The sequence below is a fragment of the Drosophila navojoa genome, chromosome 5 (genome assembly GCF_054131105.1).
Source record: "Drosophila navojoa isolate 15081-1374.11 chromosome 5, UAZ_NAV_1.0, whole genome shotgun sequence".
Taxonomy (NCBI): domain Eukaryota; kingdom Metazoa; phylum Arthropoda; class Insecta; order Diptera; family Drosophilidae; genus Drosophila; species Drosophila navojoa.
Window position 1 is genome coordinate 26634125 of NC_142893.1, and position 24915 is coordinate 26659039.

A 24915-nucleotide genomic window follows, 5' to 3' on the forward strand; every position below is an offset into this window, starting at 1 on the left:
ATTACCCCTCTACGTGCGCGCCACTGTACAAGAGGGGAAATAAACGCCGCGCTCAGCTGACATTCGAGTTCGAATATAAGCAAACAAAAAATAAGTAAAATATTGTCGGATTATAGGTTAAACTCTAACACCAAAGTTGCTAGCAATATAAACCAATTAAAATGGAAGAAAATAATTTTTCGAGCCATCTGCCTAGTACTAAGCAGGTTGATTACGAAAAAATGCACCAAGTTGCCGGCAAATCACCACTAGAAATCAGGGCAGAATTTCTACAAATGCAACGCCTGCTATGTACTGATACGCAGAATATTAGTAATACAACTACAACACTAACATTTACTAGTGCGACTAGTAATTCCACATATACCAATGCAACAGCAGCCACTGCAGCAGTCTGCTGCGTGAGCCCTAGTGGATGCACGGCTAACCTTGAAACTGGCTCTATCCAACGTTCCGCTGATGCTGTCGCTCCAATATGCAACGATGCTACTAAAATTAACAATCCAGTACTAAGTGGAGCTGCAATAAAATTGCTGACTGCCCAAAGAAACTTAAAAAATAAAAGGAAGACTTCTTCGTCTCCTTACAATAGCCTTCAGAGGTCGAACAAAAACTTAAAGCTAGACTCGACTCCAATAACAACACAATAACAGCACAATAAACTCTAGCAATAGATTTGCCTTACTAGACATGGACATTGATGCACCCAATGAAATCCACGATGACGAAACTCCTACATTTTCCAATGAAGGAAATAACAGCTCTTCTGATGCTGCTCCCCTGAATACTCTCAATATGAGTCCTAACGACACGGACAATAGCCCACAGCATAATACTACTAATGCTAACAAGCTTAGTTCCCCAAAGCCACCGCAAATAGTGGTTAGTATTACTGACCTTAATGATATCTTTGAACTCATCAAAGAGGTAACTAGCCCAGATAACGTGTCCATCAAAGTCAATCAAGGTGAAACAGCTCGAATATTTCCCAAAGACAGTGATACATATAGAGCCATTGTAAACTATTTTGATGCTATTGGGATTGAGTTTCACACTTATCAACTAAAGGAAGATAAACCCTACAGGATAGTTGTTAAGGGGCTACATCACAGTACGTTGAACAACGAAATTATTGAAGATTTTAAAAAACATGGATTTGCTGCTCTGCAGGTGCATAACTTACGAGCTAGGGCTTCCAGCGACGAAAAACTCAACATATTCTTCATTAATATAAGACCATGCCCAAAAATTAATGAAATATACAGCATTAAGACACTGTGTAGACAGAAGGTTAGGGTGGAGAGGATGCGCAAGACATCCGAAATCGCCCAATGCATAAGATGTCAGTTACCAACAGCATCATCCAGTTGACATCCAGTCATTACTAGACCAGCAGCAACAGCAATTTCTGAAATGGCAACAACAGTTGCAATTACAGCAGCAATTCCTCTTGTGGCTCCAAGAGCAACAAAGAGAACAACAACAACAAAATAAGCAAAACAGCCAACGATTAGAACGACTTGAAAGCATGGTTCACGACATGGCCAACATGATAAGACAATGGACTGGAAATACATGGAATTACCAGCTTCACAATAACGCCTCAACCTCACACTGAACTCACTCAGGATCCTTATTTGGAATGCCAATGGCATTGCAAGTAAAGCCAGAGAAATTGAACTCTTTGCGCACAACAACAACGTGGACATTCTTCTTTTGACGGAGATCAGGATGAAGCGTGGAGACACTATAAAAATATATGGATATGCCTGCTACCCAGCTTTCAGACCATCACGAAATAACAAGTAAATGAAACCCGTAACATACAAATGTCATCAGTAAAAGTAGCAACGGCCCTAGGAGACTTGGAGTTCAGCGCTATTTACTGCCCTCCAAGGGTTAGGATTGACGAAATGCATTTCATCAATACACTTCGTGCCTGCGGTCAAAGGTATTATGCCCGTCATTGGTTGTGGGGGGACACATTCAACTCACCGAGGGGACGCGAGCTAGCAGAAGCCATCTCAGTTACTGGCTCTAGGATCCTTTCGAACGCAGGACCCATGGGACCGAATATTATGGAACCGGGCTGCTAGGCAACTACGAAATGTACTAAGAGAAATTCGAAGCAATTTCTTTGAACAAAAGCTGGCTTCCCTTGATTATGCAATTGATGCTGGATACTCGCTCTGGAAGTGTACCAAGTCACTTAAGAGACAACCATTTAGACAGGTACCAATCCGGTGTCCTAGCGGTGATATAGCTAGGAACGAAGAGGAGCAAGCGAATTCTTTTGCGAAGCATCTAGAAGCCAGGTTCACACCCTATGAATTTGCCACAGATGACCAGATCGAAGAGACCACTGATAGTCTGCAGACACCTCTACAAATGTCCTTACCCATTAGGGCAGTCAGGGTTGAGGAAATTGCTGAAGTTATAAAGTCCTTGCCGAAGAAGAAAGCACCTGGCTATGATAGACTGTGTAATGCAACGCTAAAAGTCCTCCCTACTCGGGCAATCATCTTCATAGCTCTAATATTTAACGCTATGCTGAGGGTGCAATTCTTTCCTAAGCAATGGAAGATGGCAGCGATTGTAATGATCCACAAACCAGGAAAGCCAGAGGATGACCCCGAATCGTACCGCCCAATAAGTCTGCTGTCGTCACTATCCAAAGTATGGGAGAGACTTATTGCCAATCGTCTTGGCAGTATCATCAGGGAATGTCGCATCTTACCGGACCATCAGTTTGGCTTTAGGGAAGGACATGGAACTGTGGAGCAGGTTCACAGACTGACGAAGCACATCCTTCAGGCATTTGATGACATGGAGTACTGCAACGCAGTTTTCGTTGATATGCAGCAAGCATTCGACAGAGTCTGGCATATAGGGCTTCTAAGTAAAATCAAAGAGCTCTTTCCAGCACCCTACTTTGGGATCCTACGATCGTACCTGGAAGGCCGACAATTTATGGTCAGAGTACGGAGTACCTATTCGACTCCTTGCCAGATGAGAGCTGGAGTCCCACAGGGCAGCGTATTAGGGCCGCTGCTTTATTCCATATATACAGCTGACCTACCCTCGCCTAGCGGACACCACATGCAGGATCCTGGTAAAGCTCTACTAGCTACATATGCAGACGATATTGCAGTGCTGTACAGCTCGAAATGTCGCATTGAGGCAGCAAATAGTGTGGAAAACTACCTTAGCAGCCTGGTGTAAGCGATGGAATTTGAAGATAAGCCCACGGAAGACCACCAACCCATGCTTTACCTTGAAAACTCTCATCATCCACACCCCGCCCATAAGGTTGGATGGAGAAATACTGGACCAACCGTCGCAGGCAAAGTACCTTGGCATCACCCTCGACAAGCGCCTAACATTTGCTCCCCACCTAAAAGCTACGACCAGGAGATGTGGGCAACGCATGCAACAACTGCGATGGCTGATTAATAGGCGCAGCACCATGTCACTACGAGCTAAGAGAGCGGTCTATGTCCACTGCGTAGCCCCGATTTGGCTCTATGGTGTGCAGATTTGGGGAATATGCGCAAAATCCAACTATAGACGCATACAGGTCTTGCAAAATCGAGTATTGCGACAAATCACCAACTGCCCATGGTATGTGCGAGGCTCTACCCTGCATCGAGACTTGAAACTGTTCACAGTGGAGGAACAGATTGGGAGACACACTAGCCGATATAGTGACAGACTGGCTAGACACCGGAGCAGACTAGCGAGAAGATTGCTCCCTGCGAGGCCACTAAGGCGATTAAAACGCTTAGGCTTAGCAGAAAATATTAGATAAGTTTAGTTTAGTGATATTTGTACATATATATTGTAAGTCCTCCTGAATCATCAGAAGGTTAGGCTCTAATATAATATTCCAACTGTGTTGTTAAAGTACTATATTTGCATGTACAGGTTCAACGCTTAAATAAAATCAAAAAAAAAAAAAACTCGCAGTTAATCGTTATCAATATAGTCTGAAAGCTTTTTAAAATGTCACAGTCGAAATCAAGACAATAAATAAATCAGGATTGGAAAATGCTCTCCTCGCTGGCTTCCCATCATTAGAGTTGCCACTGCCATTTGTCAAAGGGTTTTCCACATTCAATCCCATTTATTTTATCATTTTTCGCTGTAATAATTTTTTTCGATCCTTTAATTTAATCTTGTCGGCATCCCTGACATGCCATTTTTTGAACTCAATACTATATGAGATTTTTAGCACAAATTCGAAAAAGCGGATCCAAGCGTGTAATGGACTGATTCCTAATTAAAGGGCGTGTGATTTAGGTATGAAAACCTCCGAGTTCATATCTTTGATGTTCAACGATTGTTTTGGCGTCGCTCCACAAATTGGGCAAGATTAACACGAGTTGCTTCCTGACAACACATTTAGAACTTTTCCATCTAACAGTGTCATGTGTCCAGTATACTGTACATGTATACATTTTTCTTTAAATTTATACAAAAATACTTGCATGTTGAGAATCTAGGCATCTAAATTGTCTTTTTCTGTTAATATAAGCTCAGTACACTCCTTGATGAATTCGATTTTTAAGGGTCGACAAAATCGAACCGATTATGGAGCCCTATTAAGCCAAACTATTTGTTGCATGTCATTTATTATTTTTAATGGGACAATTGTAGTAATAAACAGTGAACTATCAATCGATTCACTATCGTGGCTTTGGAAACGCTGTTTGTATACGCTCTGGCCGGACGAACCATCAAATCCATAGCTGAAAATAAGTGTGCAATGTACCAAGTTAGGAAGTGTTGTTGCAATGAAACATGCGCTTTATTTTCATAATATTCAATTCCTTTTGACCGGAGTTTTCATTTCGAATTAAGTACCAACGGATGTGTTGGATATATGTATATCACAACCTTGCATTTTTGCATTTCGTTGTATATTTATATACTGACTTTTTGTGAATCCATTTTCTAATAAAAAGGCAAGTGCATTGTCAGCTGACATTTGTTTTGGCTCGTCTCTATTAAGTTTACTTTTTATCTCATTTAGATTTTCACTACTCCCAGCAGCTTTCAAAACATCAGCTAAATCTTTTTCTTTTGATTTTTTAGCAGAAACTGTAGCAGCATGTATAAGTAAAGCAGCTGAGTTGTTACTCTGATCTGAAAGCTCAGCAGCTAATTTCTTTTTCAGGCGAAGGCCAGCGCTCTCGTAAACACTCTTAGGACGAGTTGCACTTCGGCAAGTGTTTATTAACATAATTTACGAAAGCTTTCACGTTTTCATTTATTGTCCTAATACTCTCGTCATCTGTAAGGTTTTGGTCTACTTTTTGCAATATATAATGCTTCACTGCGTCACGTGAGCGATTGTTGTTGTTCCAAACGTCAACCAGCTCCGCCCGCTTAAACACATGTTGTACTACAAAATGTTGATTTTTTATACCCTGAACCCATTGAAAATGGGAAATCAGGGTATAATGGTTTTGTTAAAATGTATGTAACAGGCAGAAGGAGGCGTGGCAGACCCCACAAAGAATATATATATTCTTGATCAGGGCGACGAGCTGAGTCGATTTAGCCCTGTCCGTCTGTCTGTCCGTCCGTCCGTCCGTATGTTTGAACGCGTCGATTTCAGAAGATATAAGAGCTAGAGACTTCAACTTTTTTTTTAAAATGTCCGTAAAAACAGCGCGCATATCGACTTTTTCACTAAAAAACGATAACTCATTCCGATACTTTTTTTATCGATAAAAAACCTTATCGAAGATCACTTAACGAATTATATCTCCTACATCTTTCAAGCTAGAGTCTTCAAATTTAAAATGTATATTAAGACGCATGTCATACAATTTCGGTTTTTGTTAAAATTTACCCCCCACCCCCAAATCCACCCCCTCACCCTGATCTTTGTAAAAGTCGTATATCAAATACTAGAGACTTGTGCTTCGGTATACACATACATTTAAACAATATGAATACGTTCTGAAAGTTTCATTACGATCGTACGTCTAGAAATTAAATTATTCAACAAATAAGTTCTCATAATATCGCCAACACTGCAGCGCAACCTAAGCGCAATCGCCTGTATATGCGTGTGTGTGTGTGCGTGTGTTTGTTTGTATGCGTGTGTGTGTGTGTGTGTGTGTGTGCGTATGTATGTGCGAATTATTATTGAAATATCAGTTGCTCGAAGGGTTCAGGGGATCTCGTAGTCGAGCAGTCTCGACTAGAGCTTTCTTACTTGTTTTTTGTTAATATTATTACAATTCTTAATGTTTACCAATGATGACTAGATATATCACGTGAAGGAACATACAAAGGTACGCTGATACTATTGGATTACGATGAGGAATAATTTTATTTATTTTATAAGAAAATTTTATTTTTTGTAAGTTTTTTTGAGCATTTTTCCACAGAAGTTAATCACTAGCAATTGAATTAGGGGCATCATGACCTCCATTAAGAATTATTTTATTTTACCTCTTCCAAATCCCTTATTAAATACAGCAATTTTATTAACATCAAGTGTAACTGTTAAATGAGCTCATCACAGATTAATGGAATTAATTAATTAAGTAATAATTTGATAGCAACAGGTTTCCAGGGAATTCATGTTTTAAATGGAACAACTTTTTTACTAATTTGTTTACTATGGCACTTAAATAATCATTTTTAAAAAAATTACCGTTTTGGACTCGAAGGTTCTGCATGATACTGACATTTTGTTGATGTTGTGTGACTATTGTTTTATATGACACTTTACTGATGAGGAGGATAGTTAAATTTTAATTATCTATATAGTATAAAAGTATATTTTACTTCCAATCATAAGGTCTATTAATAATAGTATAGACAATTTTTTCAATTACTTTAATCGCGTCAATTATAACCATTTCATTTATTGTTATATTATTAGCTTACCGAGAAAAAAGTTCTCATTTTGAATAAGGATTTGACCCAAAACCATCTTCTCGACTCCCCCTTTTTATACCCTGAACCCATTGAAAATGGGAAATCAGGGTATAATGGTTTTGTTAAAAGTATGTAACAGGCAGAAGGAGGCGTGGCAGACCCCACAAAGTATATATATTCTTGATCAGGGCGACAAGATGAGTCGATTTGGCCCTGTCCGTCCGTATGTATGAACGCGTCGATCTCAGAAGATATAAGAGCTAGAGACTTCAATTTTTTTTTTAAATGTCCGTATATATCACGCGCATATCGAGTTTATCACTAAAAAACGATAACTCATTCCGATACTTTTTTATCGATAAAAAACCTTATCGAAGACCACTTAAAAAATTAGATCTCCTACATCTTTCAAGCTAGAGTCTCCAAATTTGAAATGTATATAAAGATGTATTTTATACAATTTCGGTTTTTGTTAAAATTTACCTCCCACCCCTAAATTCACCCCGTCACCATTATCTTTGTAAAAGTCGTATATCAAATACTAGAGACTTGTGCTTCGGTATACACATACATTTAAACATCATGATTACGTTCTGAAAGTTTCATTACGATCGTACGTCTAGAAATTAAATTATTCAACAAATAAGTTCTCATTATATTGCCACCACTGCAGCGCAACCCAAGCGCAATCGCCTGTATATGTGAGTGTGTGTGTATGCGTGTGTTTGTTTGTATGTGTATGTGTGTGCGTGTGTTTGTTTGTATGCGTGTGTGTGTGCGTGTGTTTGTTTGTATGCGTGTGTGTGTGCGTGCGTGCTTGCTAATTATTATTAAAATATCAGTTGCTTGTAGGGTTCAGGGGATCTCGTAGTCGAGCAGTCTCGACTAGAGCTTTCTTTCTTGTTACCCCATTGAACCCATTGAAAATGGGAAATCAGGGTATAATGTTTTTGTGTAAAAGTATGTAACAGGCAGAAGGAATCATCGCAGACCCCATAAAGTATATATATTCTTGATCAGCACGACGAGCTGAGTTGATATAGCCCTGTCCGTCTGTCCGTCCGTCCGTCCGTCCGTCCGTATGAACGCCGAGATCTCAGAAAATATAAGAGCTAGAGAGCTGAAATTTTGTGTGCATTTTTTCGATAACTCATCCGATAACTTTTTTATCGAGAATAATCGAAAAATTGATTTTGTTTTTGAGCCTCATCGGAGTACTATTAGACGTAGAGACTTCAGATTTACTGTGTATATACAGATAATAAATACAAACATTTTGTAATCAACAGATTTTGGATACCACGCCCCCTTTGCCTCCAATTTGTAAAAGTAGTAGAGACTTGTGCTTCGGAATGTACACACATTTTGACCATATAATTACGCCCTGAATTCATTAAGATTGTATGTTTACAAAAGAAGTTATTCACCAAGTAAATTCTCATACTATCTCCCACACGCAGTTAGCAGAGCGCGGGCGCGTGAGGGTGGATGCATGTGTATGTATGTGTGCGTACATAAAAGAAGTGCAGAATGATAAGAATATCAGCCGTTTTATTTTCAAAATTATATGGAATTGTGATATTGGGAGCAATGCAGTGATACATACATACATAAGTATATCTGTGTCTGTATTGGCTCAAAGTGTTAGTTTATTTGCCGTCGCTATTGGAATATATGGATCGCAATTACATGGAATTGTGAAATTCGGCGCAATACAGTGACACATATTGGTGTATTGGTGTTTTTTAAACGCTTTGAGTACATATTTACATATGTACATAGCTGAAGTGAGATGTCGGTTTTAAGAAGCGCAAAAAAGCAGAAAAAATAAAATAGGAAGACAAACGACAAGTTAGATGAATTATTTAAAATGGATGCAAATAATAATGATATTGTTATTAATAAAGAGAAAGAATATGAATATGAATAATGATTTGGTTAAAAGCTTATTAGAGTCAATTACTCAATTAACTATGCAAGTGTCAAGGATGCAGAATACTCAAGCGGAACAAAAGGGCATACTGGAAGAACTACAAGTTTCGCAGAATGCAGTTCGTGATGGCGATGGACTAGTTGGTGCAGCAAAGGGCGGCCCAATGATTGCTATTATGGATGTGGTGGATTACATAAAAGCGCAACATCAAAAGTAAACGTCACGCCTACATCGAAGCTGGATACGCACGAGGTGGTATCAGCAAATGGAAGCACTGGTTCTGGCGATTCTCATCGATTCTCATCAGCTCGGAAAATATTGATGGAAACTACAAAGCGGTTTGACGGAGCTTATGAAACTGGTCTCTTATGTTCTGAAGATGATGTACACATTCCGGAGATACAATGCAGCCTTAAAGAGATTAAAGGCTGTAGAATACAAATTGGAGCGCAATGAAAAATTCATGGAGTTTGTTAGAAAAGGATATGCAATAAAAATGTCTAACGAAGATGCAGAAAAAGTTGGTCCAAGGACGTGGTACCTACCACACTTCTGTGTATACAATGTTAATAAACCAAACAAGATAGAAGATATGGCTGGTATCTGACGCGGGTGCAATTGTCAACGGAGTGTCATTGAACTCCGAATTGCTAAAAGGACCAGATGAGAACCCGCCTTTAACGAAGATATAATATAAATTTCGAAAGGGAAAGATTGGAATATGCGCGGATATAAAAGAGATGTTTCTTCAAGTATCAGTAGGAGAAGAAGATCAAGACTCCTTGAGATTTTTATGGAGGAGTAGCTGCTCAAACGGAAAATTGATACCTATAAGATGAAGGTTATGATATTCGGTGCTTCGTGGTCACAGTGCTGTTCTCAATACGTGAAAAATGTTAATGCGTATCAACGCGATACACTGTGAAGAATCACATTTTCGTCCCACGACCCCGACCCCGGAAAAAAAAGGAAAGGAAATAAAACGGCCAGCAACAGAAAACGACACCCAAAAATAAAAAATGAAACGGCAATCGAGTTTGCCTGTACCACGCATCCAAGAACACGCAAAAACACCAATAACAACAAAAACAAGCAAGGGAGCAATAGCGCTGCAAAGAACAAAAACAACGACAAACCGGATGCGGACAGAATACAATTTTGAAAATCTAACGGCGCATCTCTTGCGTCGTCGTTGACGCGTTTGCGTTAAAGAGAATAAGAGTAATGCACGCATTCGAAATAATTAAGAGCGCAATCTGCAACAAGAAACCCTCACGCAATGCAAACAGCGACGTCACGGCGAGCAGAATTGAAAGCTCTTACGCTTTTAAACTTAAGACAGCAGCAAAGAACAAAGAGTGCAAAGCAAGACCGAGACCGAAAGCTCCGCTTAAACATAGACAATGCAATGCAATTGCATAGCTCTAATGAGATCACTTATCTTTGGGGTAGCAAACAGACAGTCTATCTGAGTGGATGTGCTGGCGGACAATTTATTGAAAGCCGGTCGTGTGTTCAAAGTGATATCTATTTACCGCTAATTTACAGCAGATAAAAACTTTTGTAAACAAACCTACGTTAAGAGCGCTTATAACGCGCATCTCGCTGATAGTTACTGCACTTGCAGTTGCAGTTGCGCACCTAAGTGTAGTATACTCTAAGGTCGTACGTATATCAATAAGTGTTCCATACCCTCGGGCGCAACCAGTATCCTTAGCATTCTTTCAAGCGCAAATTATAACAGTTCCTGCAACTGATTTAAGCCGCCCAAAAAATGTAGTGGGTTTGGTCGCTACAAGCACAAGCACCATTACTACGAGCACCCTAACTTTTTCTAATGTTAGCTGCACTGCTAGCTATTCTACTGGGAGCATATGCTCTACTACCCTGGTTTCCAGCGCTGCATCTTTTTGCGCAAATGTGGCTGCTAGCCCTTCACAAAAAAAGGACTGCACTTTCCAATCTACTAAGCTGGGTATCTGGAAAAAGCAAAAAAAAGCACAAAAACTGTCAAAAACAATCCTCAAAATGAAGCCAGCCCAACTTAGCTCAAATCTTGGGAGTCTAACCAAAAGCCCTGCTTCATCCTCCTCGGCAGCTAATTATAGCAATCGCTTTGCAGCTCTGGCTGAAGAAGCCGAATCACTAATGGATATGGACGAAGAAATTCAAGACAGGGAAAATGAAAACAACCGTCAACCTGATAGAGAGGAACAGGAAAACAAAATACCTAAGCCTCCAGCCATTTGCGTGCCGCAGGTTAATAATATGATAAAATTTGAGGCAGCATTAAACTCTGTAATCGCGGACACCGACTATGATATACGCACATCTAGATCTGGAATATCGCGTATTTATACAAAGAATTCAAACGCATTTAGATCTGTCGTTGACATATTATCCAAGCAAAATTGTCAATTTTGGCATCACCAACTGAGAGAAAATGCACCATATAGAGTGGTCATTAAAGACTTACACCCCAACGTCTCAAAACAGCGAATTGAACGTACTTTTACTGATCTGAACCTCACAGTACTGAACATCTACTGTCCCAGGAAACGAGACTGGCGCAATATTGAGATCAATAAAGATGATGATGATCAATTGATAGATGCTAAAACAAGACAAAGCATGTTCTTTGTTAATTTACAAAAGACGCCAAACGTTGCAGAGGCCTTAAAAATAACTCATATCGGAACGCACAGAGTTACAGTATTAAAGGCAGAACCCAACAGGGAAATAGTACAGTGCTACAGATGTCAAGACTTCGGACACACGAAAAATTATTGCCTTAAAAGCCCAGTATGTGGTAAGTGCTCAGGTGACCATTTTACTGGCGCCGAGATTTGCCATCTTAAGTCTAGTGAGACATCCTTATGTGCCAATTGTGGAGACAACCACAGTTCCAGCTTTAAAGGCTGCACAGTCAGAGTGAAGCTAAACAGAAAGCTAAAGCCTGAGGCAAGATTGCCCAAGGACGGTCTGACAAACAATAACAGCCATGCAGACATTCAGGGTTCTAGAGCGCAGTTTATTTCAAACGCCACTGTTCAGAGAGGCTTCTCTTATGCGGATAATTTTAGGCCCAAAGTAAACCAGTCAAATAATCCCAGTTCACAAGTGTCCAGGTCGAACGACAATGCCGATGACCGAGAATTCAGAAGCAAATTTAATCTTTTGGAAAAGGCAATATCTGATCTAAATGCAAGAATGGATCAAATGTTCAAACTTATCCAGGAAACAATGGAAGCAAACAAAGCCTTTCGTGACCTGGTTCAAAAGCTTATTTCAAAATGATCAATTCGATTTTAAAAATCGGATTGTGGAACGCAAGAGGATTAGTTAAAAGCAATAACGAGCTGAGACTTTTCCTTGATGCTAAATCAATTGATGTGATGTTGATCACAGAGACACACATGCGCTCAGGCCTTAAAATTTTTACACCTGGCTACGACCAATACTACGCTAATCACCCCAGTGGTACCGCGAAAGGCGGATCTGCTATCCTGATTAAATCTAACATTGTTCATGACGCCAATGAACCCATTTCAAATAACAATATTCAATCGGCTAATTTGAGTTTGATGACAAACATCGGAAGCGTCAAAATAGCATCAATCTATCTTCCTCCTAACGAGCCCTGGAGTGAAAATGACTTTAAGGTACTACTTCGGTCCCTGGGAAACCGGTTCATTGCAGGAGGAGACTTTAATGCAAAACACCAATGGTGGGGTAATTTGCGGAGTTGTTGTCGTGGAAAGCGGCTGCAAGAGGCCATTGCAAGTGGTACGTGGCAAATCCTAGCAACGGGAAAACCAACTTTTTATTCATTCAACACCCTGCTTACTCCCTCTGCACTCGACTTTTTCATATTTAATGGGTTCGCTGCTAACAAGCTATCTGTCCAGCTGCATCACGAGCTTTCGTCGGATCATTTGCCGGTCGTAGCGATCTTGCACCAATCACCTCAGCTTAGACCTACGAGGCAATACATCCTTACACCTGGAACTCGCATCAATGAATTTAGGACAAACCTAGAGAGCAGAATTCATCTAAACACTCAAATAGATAGCGCGGCTGACGTAGAAGATGCTATTGCATTGTTTATGCGAAACATATCTGAGGCTGCATCACACGCGACACCAGAATATGTACGTCATGCACGACAGCACCCCCAGAATTTGCTGCCCCCAAATGCTACTGCATTACTGCGAATGAAGAGAAGGTTGAGAAAAGAGTATGTGAGAACGGGAGATATACGCGTCCACCAAATTTATAAAAGAATCTCCAATCGCGTACAAAAAGTCCTCGCTAAAATTAAGCAACGCAATATTGATCAAATGCTGGAAAATGCTGGCCCGGATGCATCTTCTAACTACTCCCTTTGGAAGCTTACAAGCCGTCACACTGGAAGAGGTAACGATTATTATTAAAAATCTGAGAGTTAAAAAATCTCCTGGAGAGGATAGGCTGGATAACAGAACACTTAAGCTCTTACCCAAAAAAGCTCTCCTGTTTATAGTGCTGATTCTAAACAGTATGCTCAGGCTGGGACACTTCCCAAATATCTGGAAGACAGCGTTGACAGCGTTCCCAAAGCCTGGAAAAAGTCTTAGCGAACTTGATGGGTACAGGCCAATAAGTCTTCTTCCTGCCTTAGGAAAGATGGCCGAAAGAGTAATCCTCGACCGGATCCTGCAACTTGAAGCAGTCAAGCAAAAAATCCCAAACTGGCAATTTGGATTCAGGAGAGGTCATGGTACTCCGGAGCAGCTTCACCGCGTTGTAAAATTTATTCTGGATGCTTTTGAGCGCAAGAAGTATGCAGTTGCTGTCTTTATGGACATAAAGCAAGCGTTCGACCGAGTCTGGCATGACGGATTGCTTTTCAAACTTAGAAGTGTTCTCCCTCCACAACTGCACCAGATGGTCAGCAGCTTTCTGATAGATAGAAGCTTTAGGGTTGACGTTGATGGTGTACAATCGTCAAAAAGGCCAATATGTGCAGGCGTGCCTCAAGGTAGCGTTCTCGGCCCTACCTTGTACACTCTGTTCACAGCCGATATGCCCTCACATAGCGACATCACAGGTGTGAACCGGAAAAATGGACTGGTAGCCACGTATGCTGATGATACAGCCATACTATTAAGTAGTAGCTGCATTAACAAGGCTACAGACTCATTGCAGCAATATGTGAGCAGTTTTGAAGCCTGGGCCAGCAGATGGAACATTGGGATTAACGGGAGCAAATGCGTAAATGTTACGTTTGCAACAAGGCGTGAAAACTGTGGTCCCATTAGAATGCTGGGTTCAACACTACCGCACAAAAGAAGCCACAAATATCTGGGCGTAATGTTAGACAGAAGGCTTACGTTTAATATGCACACCACGATGGTTAAAAAGTCTGTAATGACCAAAAGCGCTAAAATGGCATGGCTTCTAAAGCCGTCCAATAAATTGTCACTTTACAGTAAAGTGGCAATTTATAAAGCAATTCTCAGTCCCATATGGAAATATGCGCTTCAAGTTTATGGAATTGCGGCAAAAGCAAACTTAAACAAAATAAGAGTTGTGCAAGCGAAAATCCTCCGGCAAATTTGCAATGCTCCCTGGTACATGCGCACCAGAGACATTGAAAAAGATCTCAAGATCCCCAAAGTTGGAGACGTATTGCAAAAGGTAGCTGCTAGCTACCTTGCAAGACTTGAAGGCCACCCAAACCCTTTGGCGAGAAGGCTCAACAAAGAAGCCAGGAAAAGAAGACTGAGGAAGTGCCATCCACAGGACCTCCCTGCGAGGTTCCTATAGAATAATGTTTTATAAAAAATTGAATGTGATTTAATTAACTATTTGTTACTCATATTTATGTAAATTGTTATTGTTGTTGATGTTTATGTTAATTGTTATTGTAAATTCTGTAGTGTCCTACTGTAAATAATCGTGCCTTTATGTCCAACTCGTTAAGCTGCCAACTAGGTAGTAGAAAGCCTGTTTAAATAAAATAATACATATTTTTACCAAAAAAAAAAAAAAAAAAAAAAAAAAAGATTTAAGCCGCCCAGCTCAAGCTTCTGCCACCTGTGGCGCACGCTACGGGCAACATGGACCGACCAGGGCCGTACAATCCAGCGCCCTCCAAGCCAAGCTGACAGACAGTGCCAACCAGGATCCCAAATCCGCACAGTGTTTTTTTTGCGTTTATTTTGGCATAAAGTCTAAACTAAAAGCTATTGCAGTGAAATTTGTTTTATATACATTTTTTATGTTTCTTTAATGTTCTACTCAGTTTTATGGAATTTGGAGCACTTTTTTAAATAGCTGTAGTACAAGTGGCATTTTATAAAAATTAATTAATTTATCTCCCTTAGCTGGTGATTATTCCTCCGTAATCCTTCCCAAATCTAAGAAATATTAAAAAAATCTAAAACAAACAAGTTATGTTACATAAGTCATTAGAAAAAATAGTCAGTTCTCTTGAAGTTCAAAATACTCATCTTCTGAAGCAATAACCTCAAGTCCATCCTGTTCTTCATAATACTAATCTTCAGCTTCATCATCTTCTTCTTCTGGATCAGTATTGCTGGACTCCATTTCAAAATGTGGTGCTAATAACAAAGATATTACTTCTTTTGGCATCGTGTTTCTTTTTAATGAGTTTGGTCGCTGCTTAAAGTAGATATCAGATAAAAATGGATCAGAACTATCCATGGATCTGTTGAAGACGTCCGTGATATTATCTAGCCGGCTACATTTTCTCGAATGGGCTCTTCTGTCGCGCTTGTATATTTTATTTCGGGATTCCGATGCATGTTCCCCAAGGCAGCCTACGGGAACTATGCATGTGTCTATTATTTGGTGCTCATGTACTAAAACTTTGTGAACAGTGGGAGACATAGGGTACCAAGGATACTTTTCCTGATATGCCACAAAAACTTTAGCACAGAAAGCTTTAAACTTTTCGGAGTCTATATTGTACTCGCAGTTAATGAGTCGCTAATCTGCTCTCGTCGCGGCCGGTTGTGTCACGGACAGTCAAAGTACGCGAATTTATTTTCTACCTAGCTAAAAATAGCTCAAACGGTAAAGCCGACATAACTTTAAAATTCGGAGGCTGTCGCGTGCAGTGTCGGCTACCTGAAACATCAAACAGCAAGGGGACTGCGACAAACTCCATACGTTCGTTGCCCACCAGGGCTAAACTTATTACCCCTCTACGTGCGCGCCACTGTACAAGAGGGGAAATAAACGCCGCGCTCAGCTGACATTCGAGTTCGAATATAAGCAAACAAAAAATAAGTAAAATATTGTCGGATTATAGGTTAAACTCTAACACCAAAGTTGCTAGCAATATAAACCAATTAAAATGGAAGAAAATAATTTTTCGAGCCATCTGCCTAGTACTAAGCAGGTTGATTACGAAAAAATGCACCAAGTTGCCGGCAAATCACCACTAGAAATCAGGGCAGAATTTCTACAAATGCAACGCCTGCTATGTACTGATACGCAGAATATTAGTAATACAACTACAACACTAACATTTACTAGTGCGACTAGTAATTCCACATATACCAATGCAACAGCAGCCACTGCAGCAGTCTGCTGCGTGAGCCCTAGTGGATGCACGGCTAACCTTGAAACTGGCTCTATCCAACGTTCCGCTGATGCTGTCGCTCCAATATGCAACGATGCTACTAAAATTAACAATCCAGTACTAAGTGGAGCTGCAATAAAATTGCTGACTGCCCAAAGAAACTTAAAAAATAAAAGGAAGACTTCTTCGTCTCCTTACAATAGCCTTCAGAGGTCGAACAAAAACTTAAAGCTAGACTCGACTCCAATAACAACACAATAACAGCACAATAAACTCTAGCAATAGATTTGCCTTACTAGACATTGACATTGATGCACCCAATGAAATCCACGATGACGAAACTCCTACATTTTCCAATGAAGGAAATAACAGCTCTTCTGATGCTGCTCCCCTGAATACTCTCAATATGAGTCCTAACGACACGGACAATAGCCCACAGCATAATACTACTAATGCTAACAAGCTTAGTTCCCCAAAGCCACCGCAAATAGTGGTTAGTATTACTGACCTTAATGATATCTTTGAACTCATCAAAGAGGTAACTAGCCCAGATAACGTGTCCATCAAAGTCAATCAAGGTGAAACAGCTCGAATATTTCCCAAAGACAGTGATACATATAGAGCCATTGTAAACTATTTTGATGCTATTGGGATTGAGTTTCACACTTATCAACTAAAGGAAGATAAACCCTACAGGATAGTTGTTAAGGGGCTACATCACAGTACGTTGAACAACGAAATTATTGAAGATTTTAAAAAACATGGATTTGCTGCTCTGCAGGTGCATAACTTACGAGCTAGGGCTTCCAGCGACGAAAAACTCAACATATTCTTCATTAATATAAGACCATGCCCAAAAATTAAATTACAGCATTAAGACACTGTGTAGACAGAAGGTTAGGGTGGAGAGGATGCGCAAGACATCCGAAATCGCCCAATGCATAAGATGTCAGGATTACGGCCATACAGCCAAATACTGCCGCCGTCCTCCCAACTGTGCCCGATGTGGTGAAGACCATCTCACCAAGCTATGTGCACGTTCCTTAGAAGAACAGCCCACTTGTATTCACTGTGGAGGTAACCATATGGCAAGCTATAAAGGCTGCCCGTGGTATCAAGAGTTTAGTCGACGAGCAACAGGCTCTCTGGTAAGGCAACACTCTGAGACACTACCGCCTAGACAGACTAGCAAGAATCAAAAACAGGCAAAATCGCAGCAGCCACAAGTACAACAGAGACAACGGCAGCAAAAGCAACAAACCTTCAACCATAGAGTCGATTCTGGAGGTAAATCCTATGCTGCAATAGTCCGTGGCGGCAATGCACCTCCACAGCGTCCAATTCAAGAGCCACAAAAACAAATCAACTCATATGCGCCAAAAGGTAACAGTTACCAACAGCATCATCCAGTTGACATCCAGTCATTACTAGACCAACAGCAACAGCAATTTCTGAAATGGCAACAACAGTTGCAATTACAGCAGCAATTCCTCTTGTGTCTCCAAGAGCAACAAAGAGAACAACAACAACAAAATAAGCAAAACAGCCAACGATTAGAACGACTTGAAAGCATGGTTCACGACATGGCCAACATGATAAGACAATGGACTGGAAATACATGGAATTACCAGCTTCACAATAACGCCTCAACCTCACACTGAACTCACTCAGGATCCTTATTTGGAATGCCAATGGCATTGCAAGTAAAGCCAGAGAAATTGAACTCTTTGCGCACAACAACAACGTGGACATTCTTCTTTTGACGGAGATCAGGATGAAGCGTGGAGACACTATAAAAATATATGGATATGCCTGCTACCCAGCTTTCAGACCATCACGAAATAACAAGTAAATGAAACCCGTAACATACAAATGTCATCAGTAAAAGTAGCAACGGCCCTAGGAGACTTGGAGTTCAGCGCTATTTACTGCCCTCCAAGGGTTAGGATTGACGAAATGCATTTCATCAATACACTTCGTGCCTGCGGTCAAAGGTATTATGCCCGTCATTGGTTGTGGGGGGACACATTCAACTCACCGAGGGGACGCGAGCTAGCAGAAGCCATCTCAGTTACTGGCTCTAGGATCCTTTCGAACGCAGGACCCATGGGACCGAATATTATGGAACCGGGCTGCTAGGCAACTACGAAATGTACTAAGAGAAATTCGAAGCAATTTCTTTGAACAAAAGCTGGCTTCCCTTGATTATGCAATTGATGCTGGATACTCGCTCTGGAAGTGTACCAAGTCACTTAAGAGACAACCATTTAGACAGGTACCAATCCGGTGTCCTAGCGGTGATATAGCTAGGAACGAAGAGGAGCAAGCGAATTCTTTTGCGAAGCATCTAGAAGCCAGGTTCACACCCTATGAATTTGCCACAGATGACCAGATCGAAGAGACCACTGATAGTCTGCAGACACCTCTACAAATGTCCTTACCCATTAGGGCAGTCAGGGTTGAGGAAATTGCTGAAGTTATAAAGTCCTTGCCGAAGAAGAAAGCACCTGGCTATGATAGACTGTGTAATGCAACGCTAAAAGTCCTCCCTACTCGGGCAATCATCTTCATAGCTCTAATATTTAACGCTATGCTGAGGGTGCAATTCTTTCCTAAGCAATGGAAGATGGCAGCGATTGTAATGATCCACAAACCAGGAAAGCCAGAGGATGACCCCGAATCGTACCGCCCAATAAGTCTGCTGTCGTCACTATCCAAAGTATGGGAGAGACTTATTGCCAATCGTCTTGGCAGTATCATCAGGGAATGTCGCATCTTACCGGACCATCAGTTTGGCTTTAGGGAAGGACATGGAACTGTGGAGCAGGTTCACAGACTGACGAAGCACATCCTTCAGGCATTTGATGACATGGAGTACTGCAACGCAGTTTTCGTTGATATGCAGCAAGCATTCGACAGAGTCTGGCATATAGGGCTTCTAAGTAAAATCAAAGAGCTCTTTCCAGCACCCTACTTTGGGATCCTACGATCGTACCTGGAAGGCCGACAATTTATGGTCAGAGTACGGAGTACCTATTCGACTCCTTGCCAGATGAGAGCTGGAGTCCCACAGGGCAGCGTATTAGGGCCGCTGCTTTATTCCATATATACAGCTGACCTACCCTCGCCTAGCGGACACCACATGCAGGATCCTGGTAAAGCTCTACTAGCTACATATGCAGACGATATTGCAGTGCTGTACAGCTCGAAATGTCGCATTGAGGCAGCAAATAGTGTGGAAAACTACCTTAGCAGCCTGGTGTAAGCGATGGAATTTGAAGATAAGCCCACGGAAGACCACCAACCCATGCTTTACCTTGAAAACTCTCATCATCCACACCCCGCCCATAAGGTTGGATGGAGAAATACTGGACCAACCGTCGCAGGCAAAGTACCTTGGCATCACCCTCGACAAGCGCCTAACATTTGCTCCCCACCTAAAAGCTACGACCAGGAGATGTGGGCAACGCATGCAACAACTGCGATGGCTGATTAATAGGCGCAGCACCATGTCACTACGAGCTAAGAGAGCGGTCTATGTCCACTGCGTAGCCCCGATTTGGCTCTATGGTGTGCAGATTTGGGGAATATGCGCAAAATCCAACTATAGACGCATACAGGTCTTGCAAAATCGAGTATTGCGACAAATCACCAACTGCCCATGGTATGTGCGAGGCTCTACCCTGCATCGAGACTTGAAACTGTTCACAGTGGAGGAACAGATTGGGAGACACACTAGCCGATATAGTGACAGACTGGCTAGACACCGGAGCAGACTAGCGAGAAGATTGCTCCCTGCGAGGCCACTAAGGCGATTAAAACGCTTAGGCTTAGCAGAAAATATTAGATAAGTTTAGTTTAGTGATATTTGTACATATATATTGTAAGTCCTCCTGAATCATCAGAAGGTTAGGCTCTAATATAATATTCCAACTGTGTTGTTAAAGTACTATATTTGCATGTACAGGTTCAACGCTTAAATAAAATCAAAAAAAAAAAACTCGCAGTTAATCGTTATCAATATAGTCTGAAAGCTTTTTAAAATGTCACAGTCGAAATCAAGACAATAAATAAATCAGGATTGGAAAATGCTCTCCTCGCTGGCTTCCCATCATTAGAGTTGCCACTGCCATTTGTCAAAGGGTTTTCCACATTCAATCCCATTTATTTTATCATTTTTCGCTGTAATAATTTTTTTCGATCCTTTAATTTAATCTTGTCGGCATCCCTGACATGCCATTTTTTGAACTCAATACTATATGAGATTTTTAGCACAAATTCGAAAAAGCGGATCCAAGCGTGTAATGGACTGATTCCTAATTAAAGGGCGTGTGATTTAGGTATGAAAACCTCCGAGTTCATATCTTTGATGTTCAACGATTGTTTTGGCGTCGCTCCACAAATTGGGCAAGATTAACACGAGTTGCTTCCTGACAACACATTTAGAACTTTTCCATCTAACAGTGTCATGTGTCCAGTATACTGTACATGTATACATTTTTCTTTAAATTTATACAAAAATACTTGCATGTTGAGAATCTAGGCATCTAAATTGTCTTTTTCTGTTAATATAAGCTCAGTACACTCCTTGATGAATTCGATTTTTAAGGGTCGACAAAATCGAACCGATTGTGGAGCCCTATTAAGCCAAATTATTTGTTGCGTGTCATTTATTATTTTTAATGGGACAATTGTAGTAATAAACAGTGAACTATCAATCGATTCACTATCGTGGCTTTGGAAACGCTGTTTGTATACGCTCTGGCCGGACGAACCATCAAATCCATAGCTGAAAATAAGTGTGCAATGTACCAAGTTAGGAAGTGTTGTTGCAATGAAACATGCGCTTTATTTTCATAATATTCAATTCCTTTTGACCGGAGTTTTCATTTCGAATTAAGTACCAACGGATGTGTTGGATATATGTATATCACAACCTTGCATTTTTGCATTTCGTTGTATATTTATATACTGACTTTTTGTGAATCCATTTTCTAATAAAAAGGCAAGTGCATTGTCAGCTGACATTTGTTTTGGCTCGTCTCTATTAAGTTTACTTTTTATCTCATTTAGATTTTCACTACTCCCAGCAGCTTTCAAAACATCAGCTAAATCTTTTTCTTTTGATTTTTTAGCAGAAACTGTAGCAGCATGTATAAGTAAAGCAGCTGAGTTGTTACTCTGATCTGAAAGCTCAGCAGCTAATTTCTTTTTCAGGCGAAGGCCAGCGCTCTCGTAAACACTCTTAGGACGAGTTGCACTTCGGCAAGTGTTTATTAACATAATTTACGAAAGCTTTCACGTTTTCATTTATTGTCCTAATACTCTCGTCATCTGTAAGGTTTTGGTCTACTTTTTGCAATATATAATGCTTCACTGCGTCACGTGAGCGATTGTTGTTGTTCCAAACGTCAACCAGCTCCGCCCGCTTAAACACATGTTGTACTACAAAATGTTGATTTTTTATACCCTGAACCCATTGAAAATGGGAAATCAGGGTATAATGGTTTTGTTAAAATGTATGTAACAGGCAGAAGGAGGCGTGGCAGACCCCACAAAGTATATATATTCTTGATCAGGGCGACGAGCTGAGTCGATTTAGCCCTATCCGTCTGTCTGTCCGTCCGTCCGTCCGTCCGTCCGTATGTTTGAACGCGTCGATTTCAGAAGATATAAGAGCTAGAGACTTCAACTTTTTTTTTAAAATGTCCGTAAAAACAGCGCGCATATCGACTTTTTCACTAAAAAACGATAACTCATTCCGATACTTTTTTTATCGATAAAAAACCTTATCGAAGATCACTTAACGAATTATATCTCCTACATCTTTCAAGCTAGAGTCTTCAAATTTAAAATGTATATTAAGACGCATGTCATACAATTTCGGTTTTTGTTAAAATTTACCCCCCACCCCTAAATCCACTCCCTCACCCTCATCTTTGTAAAAGTCGTATATCAAATACTAGAGACTTGTGCTTCGGTATACACATACATTTAAACATCATGATTACGTTCTGAAAGTTTCATTACGATCGTACGTCTAGAAATTAAATTATTCAACAAATAAGTTCTCATAATATTGCCAAAACTGCAGCGCAACCCAAGCGCAATAGGTTATAAATTTATATCTTCTACATTTTTAGAGCTGTAGTCTCCAAATTTTAAAAATATATTCGAATGCATTTTATACAATTTCGGTTTTTGTTATATTTTGGATACCGGCTCCAAATTCACCAGAATCCCCCAGGCCAGATGCTAGTATAGCTAATTGTGAATGATTTTACGTTTTTTTTAATGCCAAATATTCAATAAAATATGTAGATCATATGCTGAAAGTTTCATTAAATTCGGTTTAGTCAATCGACGTTAAAAAATAACAAAATGTTTGGCCAATTAACAAACGCACGTGCTGCAGCAACAGCAGTTTTCCAATACGTGTGCACACATACATTCAAACATCTTATAGCACATTCTTAGAATTACATCAGCAGTTAGTTTCGTTTAGTTCTGCTAGATGGCGTTGCATCAGTGAATCTACATATTTCAGTTTTGACATGGCAAATAAGAGCAGAGGAGTGGCGTCATGGTAGAGGGCGCGGCGCTCGATCGCGAGGTCTCTGGTTCGAATCCTGCTGGGCGTATTGTAGTTTTCTTTTAATTGCTTCAAGATTTTTATATATTTGATTAAATTTCTCTTATATTTTTTCAAAAATCAAAATTGAAATTTTAACCATACTATATGTACGTTTTTATTAGTTTGGTTGTTCTTGCACATTCTTAAAATCACATCAGCAGTTAGTTTGACTTAGATTTGATAGATGGCGCTGTAGCAGTGAATCTATTTCAGTTTTGAAATATAACCTAATTAAGCCATTTATAAAGATTTTAATCCTTTTCTCTTTAATTTTTTAATAAGTATTCAAAAATTTTTTTCATCACAATAATAGTCAATGGAACTTTAATTACAGTAACCGAAAATTCTTGGTTACAGCTTGAATAGGTTTGGAAATTAATTTATTATCTTTTATCCCCCTTATAAGAGATAGAAATAATTTAAAATCTACTGAGGCTTCTCTAAAATATTTATTAACCCAAGCTCTTGCTTCAATAGTTTTACTGTGTTTCCAGCCGGGGTCAGAGTCTCAGTCTGCCCAGGGCCATAACTTATAAGAAATTTATAAATTAATACGGGACATGCAGAGTTAGAGAAATGGAAGACAGGGAAGGTATTAGTTAGAGGTTAGGTGACCACGTGGGCCACATCTTGCCGGCCACACCCATCGATAGTAGCAAAGGTTAATAGAGCGATAGTAACTAACTACTAATGAGTACACGATTTTCTCATATAAACTTACTTTATTTATTACAAATCTAAATCAACACCCCCTACCGAATGCACGCGGCCGCTCGCGCCACGCGCGTCCGCTCACTCCCAGACAACTCTCTTTGCGGCGATTACCCAAAACTAACTAACTCCGCTCGCAGCTTTAGCCGCTCTTCTCCTTTGCCCGGCGCAGCTTTCCCCATGCGTTGCCTTGCTGATCGCGCGCCCTATTCAAATATCGCTTATCCTACGAAACTAACTGCTATGACACTTACGACTACTTACCGACTAATTAACAATGTCTTACAAACTAACAACTTGTTCTACTTATTACTTAACTTACTCGCTACCAACTATTAGCTACAAACTCTTCTCTACTACAAATCTTACGCGATCGGGCACGTCGTAGCCCCTCCGGAAGGTAAAAGATCCCCGTAACAGGATATGCGTCCGGGATCAAGTGGGCGGTAAGCTGTCGATAATCTACGCACACGCGGCACTTTCCAGTTCCCTCCTCAACTAGAACTGTGTGTGCGTTGTGTGGGCTCGTCGACGACTCAATGGCTCCAGCTCGAAGCGACTCATCCACCTGCTCATCGATCACCTTCCATGCTTCTAGAAACTCATTCAATTCACCTTCTCGCCTTCCTTCTCCAACTTGATTGCCTTGATCTGCGGTGGCCGCTCCTTGAGTCCACCCATCGCCGATTAAATCAAACTAATTTTTTCGTTAACCGAACCGGGTTATTTTACGGACAATGCCTTCACGGTATGATATTTTTTGAAACTCAATTCTTTTAACACTTCACAAAGAATTCAAAACATTTTTAGGACCTTCAGGCCATAATGGTTATACATTTATTATTTATTTCTTTATTCTCGTTAATTTTATTTAATTATTTTATAGGATTATTTCCTTATATTTTTATAAGAACTAGCCATTTAACTTTAAATCTTTCATTACCGCTTCCATTATGATTATCTTTTATAATTTATGGATGAATTAATCATACACAACTTATGCTTGCTCATTTAGTTCCTCAAGGAACTCCAGCTATTTTGATACATTTTATGGTATGTATTGAAACTATTAGAAATATTATTCGACCGGGAACTCTAGCTGTTCGATTAACAGCTAATATAACTGCAGGTCATCTTTTACTAACTTTA

The 24915-nt window shown here is 40.3% G+C and overlaps 1 long non-coding RNA gene across 1 annotated transcript; it reads left to right on the forward strand.

Moving 5' to 3' along the window:
• The first annotated feature begins 15257 nt into the window (after positions 1-15257).
• LOC149091277 (uncharacterized) lies at positions 15258-21148 on the forward strand. The gene is made up of 2 exons (XR_016197134.1): positions 15258-15811; positions 20429-21148. It is a non-coding gene; the product is annotated as an uncharacterized LOC149091277 (long non-coding RNA).
• The last annotated feature ends 3767 nt before the right edge of the window (positions 21149-24915 follow it).